The sequence below is a fragment of the Ursus americanus genome, chromosome 17 (assembly GCF_024610735.1).
Source record: "Ursus americanus isolate L20-20 chromosome 17, mUrsAme1.1.p, whole genome shotgun sequence".
Taxonomy (NCBI): domain Eukaryota; kingdom Metazoa; phylum Chordata; class Mammalia; order Carnivora; family Ursidae; genus Ursus; species Ursus americanus.
Genome location: NC_142143.1, coordinates 11,637,518 through 11,649,289, shown reverse-complemented (window position 1 = coordinate 11,649,289; position 11,772 = coordinate 11,637,518). Strand labels below are relative to the sequence as shown.

General features: G+C 50.0%; 1 long non-coding RNA gene across 1 annotated transcript; it reads left to right on the top strand.

The window, feature by feature from the left end:
• Positions 1–574: 574 nt before the first annotated feature.
• On the top strand, positions 575–8,889 carry LOC123780524 (uncharacterized). The gene is made up of 3 exons (XR_006776442.2): positions 575–731; positions 1,010–1,051; positions 7,886–8,889. It is a non-coding gene; the product is annotated as an uncharacterized LOC123780524 (long non-coding RNA).
• Positions 8,890–11,772: the final 2,883 nt, after the last annotated feature.

Genomic DNA, 11,772 nt, shown 5'->3' with positions numbered 1-11,772 from the left:
TTCCACTTTCTCCACATCTTCACCAATGCTCGTGATTGCGCATCTTTTTTAATGAAATATTATCTCACTGTGGTTTTGATTTGCATTTCCCTATGCATCTTTCCATGTGCTGTTGGCTTGTTTCCATGTGCTGTTTTCTCATGATCCGATTCCACACGCTGCACTTTCATTCAGCAATATTTCCTGTTCATTAACGACATGCCCGTCAGTGTGTCAGGTGTCAAGGGTAGAAGGATAAAGAGATAAAACCTTGCTCTCGAAGATATTTTCAGACTAGCTGAAGACCCAAGATACAAGCACATCTAGCAAAACAAATAGTACTGTGGCGTATAGGCTCTATGAGAATGGGCAGCGTCTCTATCTTGTGCTATAATTGTGGAGCCTGCAAGTGTCGCTGATGCCTAGAAGGTGTTTGTGGCACATTGCACAAGGCTGCGATCTGTTTTATACTCCTTCTATTGAGAGGTGGGGTCTATGTTCCTCCCCCTTGGGTTGGGTGGACTTTGCAACTGCTTTGACCAGAAGAAGACAGCAGAAGTCACACTGTGCTCATTTCTGCGCCCAAGTCTTAGCAAGAGACCATCTGTTTCTATTTTGGGTCTCTTGGAACACTCACTCTTGAAACTGAGCTTCCCTGTCAGAAGAAAACCGAAGTAGCCCTAAGGAGAGGCCCACACGTACAGCAACTAGTAGGTTTCCCACCCAACAGCCTACATCAACTTAACATCCATGTGAGTACGCCATCTTGGAAATGGGTCTTCTCACCCCAGCTGAGTCACCCTATGTGCTGGGAGTGGACATGGGCTGTCCCGCATAGCCCTGCCTAAACTGAAGTTTCAAGAGTTAAATAAGTGAATGTTATTTCCAGCCACTGGGTTTTTGGGGTGGAATGTTACACAGAACTAGATATTCACAACAGTGTTCAAGAAGTAGTTGTTGGCTGTCTGATCATTGACGATCTGTGATTGTCCAGAGGGGTAACACACACCATCTCATTTAATCTTTTCAGCAATGCTGTTGATGAAGCAACTTTCCCAAGATCATACAGCTGGTAAGTGGTAGTGCTGGGAGTAGACTGCCAAATATTTCTGATGTCAAAACTAGATTTCCACATTTCCACTACACGATGCTACCTCTCTCTAGAGAACTGGAATGATGTTTGCTAGCCTCCAAGGGGGAATTAGATCCTTATGGGCTAGACTAGTCAAGGGAGGCTTTACGGAGATGGAGCTTGAGCTAATTCTTGAAGAATGAGGAAGAATTATCCAGGTAAAAAAGAAAATCGATGGCATTCCAGAGAAAGGTAACAATATGAGAATGGTCCTCATGCCGCTAAGCCTTCCGTGGTTGTGTCCCATTAATTATTTTGGGTTGTCTAACTTGAAGTTTGGAAGTGTGAAACAACCATTTTATAATGTTCATGGATTCAGTGGGTCAGGAATTTGGACAGGGCACAGCTGGGACACCTTGCCTCTGTCCCACCATGTTTGGGACCTCAGCTGGGAAGATTCAAAAGCTGGGAGCAACTTGGCAGGTAAGGCCTGGAACCATCTAGATATGGCTTCACTCACATGTGGGGCAGCTAATGCCACCTGTCAGCTGGGATGTCAGCTGAGCTGCACGTGGCCTCTCCATGTGGGCTGATCTGGGCTTCCTTAGAGCATGCTGGCTGGGTTTCAAGTGTCAGTATCCCCAAAGAGCAAGGTGGAAGTGCCAAGCATTTTAATAATTCAGCCCCAGAAGCTAGAGAGTGATTTCTGCCATAAAACAGAAGGTTCAAATGGAGAAGACCTAGATCCTACCATTCCATGGAAAGAGCATTCAGGCTACATAAGGGTGTGGGATGACAGATATAGTTACAGCCATTATTGAAAGGGACAAACTGTCTCAATGCAGCTTATCAACGTGGCGCATTAAAAGGAAACATTAGTCTGACATCCGAATCCTTACTGTGGGCTCTTAATAAGATGCCAAGAGTGGGTGGTGGTGGTGGTGGAGTTGATTTCTAATACTCAGTAGTGGTTTGATAAATTCTCCTTCTTGGGGGTTGGATCAATACAGTAGACTGTACACAGGTTTTTACTGCTACTTTCACCCTCAATCTCTAGCAATGACAGAAAAGAAATATTTAAGAACAGCAGACTCTTAACAGGACTTAAAAACTGAGAGCCAAAAGCCAACCACCCAGATGTTGAGGAATCTCAGAAGGACAGAGAGCATAGAGAATTGATTTGTTAGGGGAACCAAAGCCCAAAACACGTGCCAAAGAGGAAGGCTGTGGGAAGTGGGAGTTCCGAGTCATGGACAATGGATTTGAGGAGCAGGATGAGGTCTTGAGGTCATCATCAGGGTGGTTGTTCGAGAACAGACATCTAGAACGGCGGGCAGTGGACCCTGTCCTTTGCCCATCAGCAGGCAGCACAGGCACTTGGCCCCAGGCCAGAGCAATGTCCAGAACTTGGGTGGGAAAAGCAAGAGACAGGGCAGAGCCCCAGGCAGTTGGTAGAACCTAGGAACAATCTGAGGCCCCCTACTCCCAGAAGACAGCTTCTAGAACATACTCCCACACTTTTTCTCTTTGTTGTCATTGGCCCAGTCACACAACAAATTACCTGAAATCAGTAAAAGCTAAATCATTAAAGAGAAGCACCAAGCTCTGCAGAAGTGGGACCAGCATTCAAGGAAATGGAAGAAAGTTTCATTGAAATTGCTCAATGTCCTCCGAGGAAAATGAGATGAATAATGTACCCATGAAACGAGACAGTCGTTGCCCTGCCTGTGTCCCCTCCTCTTTCCCATTCTGGTTCACCGTGCCTGCATTGCTTTGCCTGAGGGCTTTTTCCTCTTTAGCTTCCAGAGTTCTCTTTGTGTGGCATGCTTGAGGTGCGGGGAGGAATTAACAGCCCCTCTACTAGGAGCAGCCCTCAGCCAATGACCAGTGGGAGTCGGTATAAATACCCCAGCTCCCTCACACCTCGGGTGGAGTAGCTCTGAGACACATGTTCTATGGGGCCTTGCCGGGCTCACTGGCGCATCCCTCCTTGGCTTGCCTTCCCTTCCCCATCTCACCTCCCCACCCCCCTACATGTAGTTTCCGGTATCATCCCCCAAATAAGCCACTTGAACTCAGATATTTTTTGGCGGGCTTTTTCTTACTGGAGAACCCAAACTAAGCCTGAGAAACAGGCAGTTATGAAAAAGGAAGCGGGAAGATGGGCTGGATAACATAATGAGCATAGAAGGGTAAAGAATTTGGAGGGTATGGGAAATATGAAAAAAGTTGTGACATGGATGATAGATCCAGAGACTCCCACACCTGTCTCAAAGAACAGAAATAATTCAAAGGACGAAATAACCCAAGAAATAATAAGAGAAAAACTCCCCAGGCTAGAGAAAACCCACAAATCTTCAGATTGAATGGTCCATGAACAAAGAACAGCTCATGCTGATGAAGTCTGCGAACACTAAGGGAAAGTTCTAACAGCTTTCAGAGGTTTAAATCAGGTTACCTACAAGGAAACAAGTTTTGGGGTGCCTCGGTGGCTCAGTTGGTTAAGCGTCCGACTGGTGGTTTCAGCTCAGGTCATGATCTCAGGGTCGTGAGATCGAGCAGTGCATTGGGCTCCCTGCTGGGTGTGGAGCCTGCTTAAGACCCTCCCTTCTGCCCCCCCTGCTCTCTCTCTCTCTCTCTTTCAAAAGAAAATAAAGGGAAAGGGGAAAGGGGAAAGGGGAAAGAGGAAAGAGGGAAGGGAAGGGAAGGGAAGGGAAGGGAAGGGAAGGGAAGGGAAGGGAAGGGAAGGGAAGGGAGGGGAAGGGAGGGGAAGGGAGGGGAAGGGAGGGGAAGGGAGGGGAAGGGAGGGGAAGGGAGGGGAAGGGAGGGGAAGGGAGGGGAAGGGAAGGGAAGGGAAGGGAAGGGAAGGGAAGGAAAGGAAAGGAAAGGAAAGGAAAGGTTTCGATAGGGTCAGAAATCACATCAGTCACACAGAGGGCTGAAAGATCACGGGACAATCCCTTCTAAATTCCGTGGGAAAGTATCTGGAACTTAGAATCCTACGCCTAGCTAAAACTCATTTACATGAGAGGGGAAAACAAAGACATTTATAAACATGCCAGAGCCCAGACCCAGAGTCACTTTCAGTCAACACAAAAATGAATCCAAGAGTAAGGCTTGCAGCGCAGAAAGCAAGGAGCCGAGTTCTGACCATTCTTGGGGGCTCTGCTCAACGCGGACCTCCAATGTGCTGTGCTGTGGCTGGAGCCCACAGAAGACTGGCCCACCTCTGACTTCTCCCTTGGAATTGTCCGGGCTGCCACTTTGACATTTAAGCGCGCACCACCTTGAGAGCTGGCATATGGGGCCACAGCAAACCATTTCTCTCTCACACGGCCACCTCCCAGCTGTTCACGTGTTTGCTTTGCCTTCCTGCCTAGGTTACAAACTTTCAGTAACAAGGACCAGATCTTGTACATAATCAATCAATATTCACTGATCTTTAAGAGACTGATCTCTCATTTCACATGATACAGTATACACTGCTCCCAGCCTCTGCTTCCCCATCTGAGCTGCTCTAAACACCTGATCACAACTCAGTCTGCTGGAATTTTCTCCCCTTGCCCTGCCTTTCCAGCTCTATGTCTTCCTTTCCTACCCCTCGGCCTTTTCCCCAGGCCCCTGCGCTCTCCGGGGTGTTCCGTACTCACCCTCCTGATCCATGTAATCAAAGCAAAGAGCTGAGGAGGTGGAGGGCTGATCAAGACCCCCCACAGGCAGGGCTCTAAGCTCTTCGTGTGGATTCATGCATTCCTTCCTTGCGGCCTGTCCTATGGGATAAGACCTATTACTCATCCCACTTTCTCAGGTGGGGAAACCAAGGCCCAGAGAGGGGAAGTAGCTTGCTCGAGGACACACAGCACCTGATAGTTGGAGCTAGGTTTCTACCTTGGCAGGTTTGCCCTTAACTGTAATGAATTTCTGAGGCACGGCTGTGTCTGACCCCTTGCCAACCAGTAAATGCCCAGAGATCTAAAAATGAGTGGGATATCCTCGGGACGGGGCAGAACAACAGAGCAGAACTGCTGAGTTAAGACTGGAGTTAATGGGAGACGCAAGCGAAAATGAGTTTGGAAGGTGTGGCACGCACAGAGTGCTAATATGTCACAGGAGACATGTGCGGAGTTGTGGAGTTTGCAAAGGACACTTGTGCACACATGTCGCATTCCACTTGATCCTGATAGCAAGACTCGGAGAGTGGATTCGAGCGAACCATCACTTTTGACCTTTTACAGACGATGAGTCTGATGCTCAGAGAGGTTAAGTGACTTCCTCAAGGTCACACAGCCAAGTAATGGCAAGCAGCCACTGGAACACCAGAGCCACCTGACTCCAGGCACAGATAACTGGAGCGTGAGGTCCTGAGTGCTGGTACAAAATGCCAGTTGGTGCTTAAGCAATATTTGTTAACTGATTCTGTGCAGTTATAAAACATGTTGTTTCTATTAATACATCTACTCTTTGTCCTCTGGACAAAGACCAGTAATATTTTTGGTTAGGGCTCCACAAGAGAAGGATATCCTCCTCTACCCATTCACGTCCAATCATCACTGCCCATGCCGCTGCCCACCCCTCTCTGAACAATCCACGTTTGAAACAGAAACCAGGCGGGGGGGGGGGGGAGAGGGAAGAGAGCAGGAAACCAGGAAAACTTTTATTTTCCATGATGCAGGAGTGACTTCCACATGTTTTCATCAGAAATTTTTAAGATGCTTTATATCTTTTTTCTAATTACCTGGCCATTAAGGTAGACGGGAGGGGAGGAGGGAGGCGGGATGGTAGAGGCCAAGGCAAGGGCCCCGCTTTGCTGTAAAGACTGCAGAACGCTTGTGTTTTCACAGAGATGTTGCTGGAAATAAATAATGGCGTGCAGCCCGCTGGAGCTAGGAAGCCAGCACCCAGAGCACACCCTGGGCTTCTGTCCCCCTCTTGGCTGTGGGGCAAGGACCCTGTGAAGGATGGCCTCGGGAATGTCCCTTCTGATCACACTGGAAGGTCCCTTCAGTTAGCTTTTCCCCCCAAGTGTCCCCTGGTCCTTGCGTGGCCCTGGGAAGGTGAAGGTGAGTAATGCCTGGTCCCCGTTCTTGAGGATCTGGCCACTGACAAGGGAGCCACACGTGGATGTCATGCCTCTAACCCAGACACACACATGGAACAGGGGCTCTCAAGGGTCCATGCGGGACAAGGAGCTAGGACTGTACTACAGGACAAAGACTTCAGCCATTGGGCAGCACGAGAATCATGGCTCCCCAGTTTCCTAGCTCTGTGACCCTGGCTGGATTTCTTTAGGCCTCGGTTCTCCCTGCTGTGAAATGGGGACGTAGAAGCACTCACTTGGCAGGGCAGTTGAGAGGAGAAGTAACACCGTAGGGACAGGACAGCTCTTCACTGCTCAGAGCAGAAAGTGTGAGCTTGGGAGGAGAGGGTGGACCGGGGCCTGGAAAGGGGGGCAGTGCAGAGAGGAGGGCTGAGGTCCCTAGCAGGAGAGAGGGGGGCTTAGGCCAACCGAAGTGCCCCATTCCCCAGTGGCCGGGAGGGGAGGTAGGATAGGCCCAGAGGGAAGGGGATCGGGGCCAGGGCCCACGTGTGTTGGAGAGCCTGTGGACCTGTCTCTGGGTCCAAACTGCACTCCCACCTCTGCTCAGACAGGTAGTTTCCTGCCAGGATGGGAAACTGCTTTGCCCTGGAATTTTTCTGCCTCGGGGTGTTTTTTAGAGTCTGGGTCAGTGTTAAGAATCTCCAGTTACCAATATTCCTGAGACAGACGTGGAGGAGGCAGACCCGGATTGCACGGTTTCCAGTGAGAAGCAGGGAGGGGACCGAGGAGGGACAGAGATGGCTGCCAGACGCCCTGGCCCAACTCTGGGGCAATCCCCGGGGTCCCCTTGTGAGGCCACTGCCTCTCCTGTCAATGTTAGCTATGAAAGCGGAGCTCATGTGGGAAGGCTCCGCCCAGAAGTGCCCAGAATCCTGGAATGCCAGGGCTGGGAGTGCACCCTGCTCGGCCCACCTGTTGTACAGGAAAGGAAGAGGGAAGGGACTACTGAGGTCACACGCTCCCCCACACTGCAGAGTCCCCACCGAGAGCCGATTGCATCATTGTGTTCTGCTGGGGACAGAGAGAGCCAGCCACCTGCTGCCATCACTCCGAAAGCAGGCTGTGATCTGACAGCTCACCTTTCGGGAGTTTGCTAGACTAACAACAATGCTGAGCCATCCGATAGGGAATATAATCTTCCCCCTCTTGCTGATGAAGGAATTGAAACTGGGGGGGGGGGGGGCTGGACGACCTCTTCAAGGTCACAGCTGTAGTTTATGGGGACCCACATCGTTTTGCCTCAGGGACTGTGTCCATCCTGCTAGCTCAGGAAGTCTCCAGAGAAGTGCCGCCATGCTCCAACCTTAGAATTTTGCTGCCTTTGGAAGCGGCTCAAATCCCAGCAGGCCTCCCAGAATGTCACTTCTGTGTGGCAAGTGCAGGCGTCTGTACCTTCCCTTGGATTTCTGCTACCCCCTTTATGTCCCAGCAGTGCCCAAGTGGATCGATTGAGGTTAAAACGGTGGATTTACGTAAGATCTTGTGATGCTGGGAACGAGCTCAGACTCGTGGTTGCAGATCTGGGTTTGAGTCCCGTCTTGGCCTCCTAGTACCGAGTGACCTTGCTTAGGTCGATTACAAAATGTCGGGGGCTTCTTTTGACCAAGTAATCCAAAGTCCAAGTTACAAAAGTCAAAAGCATATAAACTGAAAAATCTCTCCCCGAGCCCGTTCCCCAGCCCCTCGGTTTCCCTTCCCAGAGGCAATCACTTGTCATTTCTCTGCATCTTCCACAGGTGCTCAATGAACATGCAGGCATTTTGTGCTCTATCGTAAGATGAAGGATAAAGCTACTTTAAGGAGAGAGGCCACGGTGAACACCTAGGTGTCACAAGGAACGGGAAGACAAAGCATCGCAAGGACTTCGATCTGCATTCTGTTGTCCCTGCTGGCCTTCTGCTTCCTGAGAGCAAAGGTGTGGTCAAGGAAGCATTTAGAGCCCAAGGGTCAAACTGCCTGTGATTTACCCTCAAATGGCTCAGCAAAAATATTAATGGTCGTAACACAATAAGAAGGAGTAACAAAACGTTCACCAATGAGGTTTCTCGGGCAACAGCGCGCAAGGATTTAGGGTACCGTTCTTGCGACTTTTCTGCAAGCTTGAAAGGGTTTTCCAAATGAAAATTTGGGGGTAAAAGCAAGAAATGACTTAGGAAACCAGGAAGTCTAAGTCCGGGCAGCAAAAAGCAGGAGTGGCATGAAAGCCGGCTGGCAGCTGCTCAGGGTGGGCGGGACATGCCAGGAAGGCTGTGGGGTGTGGGCCAGCTAGGAGGCCAGCCAGCCCAGTGCCGAAACTCTCTTCAGTGAACCCACCTCTAGCTCCCTAACCGCAGCCAGGGGGCAGGCAGAACAGGGTCAAGTTACGGTTTTAATGAGCATTCCACACTGTCTAATGATGTTTGCTGGCCATTGTCTCGGAATGCCTGTCCATGCCTTGTGTCCATCGTTCTGTCAGGTTGTTAGCGTTTTCCTTAAGCATTTGAGGAATCCCTTCTACATTCTAGATAATAATCCTATGTAATTTATGTGTTGAAAATATCTTCACCTAGTTTGTGGGGGGTTGGTTTGGGGTTTTTTCCCACTCCTGTAGTGGTACCTTTTGATGAATTTTAATGCAGTGAAATTGATGAATCTTCTTTCTTGAATGGTTTGTGCCTTTTATGTTTTAAGAAATCCTTCCCTGGGATGTCTGGGTTGGCTCAGTTGGTGCAGCTAACTCTTGATTTCGGCTCGGGTCATGATCTTGGGATCGTGAGATAGAGCCCTGTGTCGGGCTCTGAGCTCAGCCAGGGGTCTGCTTGAGATTCTCTCTCTTCCTCTCCCCCTGCCCTTCCTCACACGCTCTCTCTCTCTCAAATAAATAAATAAATCTTTTAAAAGAGAAGGAAAGAAAGAAATTCTTCCCTGCCCCAAGGTCATAGAGATACTATCCTATTTTTTTCCTAAAAGTGTTAAATTAAGTTTTGCCTTTCATATTTACATCTGGAGTTGATTTTCTTACCGTGTGAGGTAGGGATCTGTTCTCACTTTTTAAAAAAAAGATTTTATTTATTAATTTGAGAGAGAGAGAGAGTGCACGCACATACGTGCCCGAGTGGGGGGAGGGGCAGAGGGAGAGAGAGAGGGAGAGAATCAGACTCTGCTGATCACAGAGCCCGACATGGGGCTTTATCTCATGAGCCAAAATCAAGAGTCAGATGCCCAACTGACTGAGTCACCCAGGCGCCCCTTTTGTTCTCATGTTTTTTCCCTTTGGCTACTGACTGTTGTTTACAGACCTGCTGGAAAATAGACTCATGCTGGAGACATTAAGCAAGGGCAAGCTCTAGCACAGGACCCAGCAACCACGAGCAGGAGAACTTGTAGGAAGTGGTCCCAGTGCAAAGGTCAATGTCAGCCCCTTCCCACCATACATAAAAACAGTAGGTCTTACTAAGCCAGAGGTGGTCTTTCAGTGAGCCTACAGGGAGGGAGCAGGGCCTTAGTGAAGAATGGAAGACCCACGCAAGAGGGAGTATGGTTTCAGGAACCGGGGTGACCCTGTAGTGGCCCTAGAGACAGTCAAGGTAGTTGAGGGACTAAGCAGCTCTCCAGAGGGAGCCAGGAGTCAGGCTGGACAATATGGGGCTGAGCAGAGAGCCCAGCCCTCTCTTGCCTGCTCCTGCTCCAGCTGAGCCCTGCCTGGACTTAGGGGGCCCTCAGCCTCAACAAAGCCCCTACCTTGCCCTGGGCCTGAGCTCACCTCGGCTGCAGTGCAGCCGTAAGCACAGAGAAGTGCGTGATGAGAAGAGGAGGCCAGAGACACACCAGTGGGAGAGAGCCCATCACTTCCCGCAGAAAGAAGCGCAGACCTCCCACTGCACGTGGCAGGAGACCACGCTGCCCGTGTTAGCAACAGCGCTGCCCCACTAGTGGGTTGACCTGGGGGCACCAACAGCACCTCTGGGCTACTGTGCAAAAGAGATTCGTACGGTCTTCTACCCAAGCAGGTTATTGTGAGGCCTGGGGACAATGAGGCAAACAGCTGGTACTCAATACACGAATGAAATTGATCATTTGCATGGAGCTACAGTGCTGATAATTAGGCCCATGACGATTTTCCCACAACCTGTTTCTGTGGCCTTATTCCCTGTGACTCCATCCATTTCTGCTAGACCGAGCCACTCCTATGTGTTGTGACCATCTATCTTGGGGTCTGGTTAACTGCATGATGGCCCATCCATTGGATAGAACGTCACACAGTCATTGAAAGGAAGAGGATACACCTGAACCGACTGATTAAAAAACATTGTCCAGATATACTGCTAATCGGATAACGCAAGATCAGAACCCGTGTACAGTAGGATGCTTTAATACCATGCTTGAAAGCATGTTGCTAACACACTCAGTTGCACACACATGTATGTGCTGGTATAGGCACGGATTATCTCCTGTAACACACATTCCTTCGGGGGAAAGGGCCCAGTGGAGCAGGCCGGCTTTTGCTTTGCTTTTTCCTCTTTCTGTGCAATCGGCATTCCCTACAGCACAGATTCCGTGCAGCTCTGCAGTGGCCTTGGGTCACGGTGCTTTTCATGGATGGGCTCCACATCATCGCCCCACCACGCAGCAGGCTCCACTGCCATCCCCACTTTACAGGTGAATGAAGCAAGGCACAGAGAGATTAAGTAACTCGCCGAAACACACCCAGCAAATAAGGAGTGGAGCTGGGTTTCAAATTCGGACAGTGAAGTTCCAGAGTCCCCACTTGCCAGGTGATACTGTCTCTTAATGTATTCTTCATCTGTTTGAAAAATTCACACCAGTTCTCTGTTTCAGGCCATTTTTAAACTTTTTTTTAAGAGGGTGTGCACAAGGATGTGCGCGAGTTAAGGGCCAGGGCAGAGGGAGAGAGAGAATCTTAAGCAGTCTACATGTCCAGTGCGGAGCCCAACAGGGGGCTCGATCTCTCAACCCAGAGATCATGACCCAAGCTGAAATCAAGAGTCAGACGCTTAACCCACTGTGCTACCCAGGTGCCCCTCAGGCCATTTTTAAATTCCTTGTGTGTGTGTGTGTGTGTGTGTGTGTGTGTTTGACAAAAACAGCAATGCCCTATGATGAATTTTCCATAACCTCTATTTCTTTTCTTTTAATTCCAGTTAGTATACACTGTTATGTTATTTTCAGGTATACGATATAGTGCATAATCTGTAATTCTTACCGACCGCTCGTTGTTTTCAGCCCTTCCTGACCACAGCCTGATGGGAGGCACAGGTGAGGGAAGAACGTGACTTTGGGAGCCAGCTGGTGCCCACCCTCCTCTCAGCTCTGTGGGAACTGCAGCGTGATGGTGGCCAGGCCCCTTCCCCTCCCTGGCCTCAGCCTCCATCTGTGGGGCTAGGATGACCCTGGAGCCAGTGACCTCCACCGGCCCTCCTGCCCAAGGATTCTCTGGCTCTCTCTGGTCTATTTTTGCCTGACACCTCTCCCAGGGGCCTGTGGGCCTGAGCTAGTTTCCCTGGCTGGCCCGGATCCAGGCAGCTCAGGTGGAGAGCGCCAAGCTAATGAGGCCAAGGTCATGGGCCAGTTAGCGGCTCTTGGAGAAAACCGTGGCTCTGTGGCCAGACCACAGCTCCCCCAT